Source organism: Penaeus chinensis, chromosome 7 (genome assembly GCF_019202785.1).
Source record: "Penaeus chinensis breed Huanghai No. 1 chromosome 7, ASM1920278v2, whole genome shotgun sequence".
NCBI classification, from domain to species: Eukaryota; Metazoa; Arthropoda; class Malacostraca; order Decapoda; family Penaeidae; genus Penaeus; species Penaeus chinensis.
In genome coordinates this window covers 38,162,580-38,163,562 of record NC_061825.1, presented here as the reverse complement: position 1 = coordinate 38,163,562, position 983 = coordinate 38,162,580, and positions in this window count along the sequence as shown.

Genomic DNA, 983 nt, shown 5'->3' with positions numbered 1-983 from the left:
AAAAAAAAAAAATAATAATCATTAAGGCATACAAAGTTCACTGTCCTAGATACAAACTTGTGAAGTTCCGTGTTGTAAAAATGTTCAGTAAGGTACGAACAATACTGGAAGGCAATGAACCAATGAACCATGTGGGCAACTATTGCGCATGGCGCAAAAAACGTTTCTCAAGCATGAGCTGTTTCTGAAAAGAAAACTTAAAACTTTCTTCGAGTAATAATGTTAGTACTGTTCCTCTAGGTAAATGTGTAATCACTAGAAGTGTTTTCTTTCTGCTTTCACATACTAGTTTAGCTGTTACATTAAACAGGTTAACTCTACCACACCTTACCCGTAGAGGGAGGATAACATGAGTGAACAGACTTAACAAAGAGACACCAAACGAAGATTTAAGGAATTACGATGAACACATGGAATCGCAAACAATCGAGTTTGAAATCTCTGAAGGACTATTGATATATAAATGAAAGTATCTGATGATATCTTAATTATACTGAGGCTATTATTATTTTGTGTATGATCAGTTTCATCACATATATAGTAAGTTATTCCCCATGGAAGTAGAGTATCTCATTGCACAATACTAAAATGCTTTACTGCGTTATTATTTCTGCAGTAACTTTTGTAATACAAATATATCTCTATACAATCTTGAGTGTGCCTGTGTAAAATATGAAAGATGATGAGCTCAAAAAATCAAATAGATGAAAATGTTTATACCTCATTTTATTCGTCACTCGCTGGTACAACTACGAAATAATTTCGAATAAATTAAGTCTTCCAAAATGAAACACTTTCATGATTGTCAAAGTCAGTGTAAAAAAAAGAGGAAAAGCAATGGAATAGCCAAGGTACATTTCTGAAAGAATGAATTTGCATTTCTCAACTCGCCATGCCACTCAGAGGAACTGATAATTGCATATATAGCAAGACTCGTTCAAATAGTGAAATGAGCATGAAATTTGGTACATATCCTCTTCAAA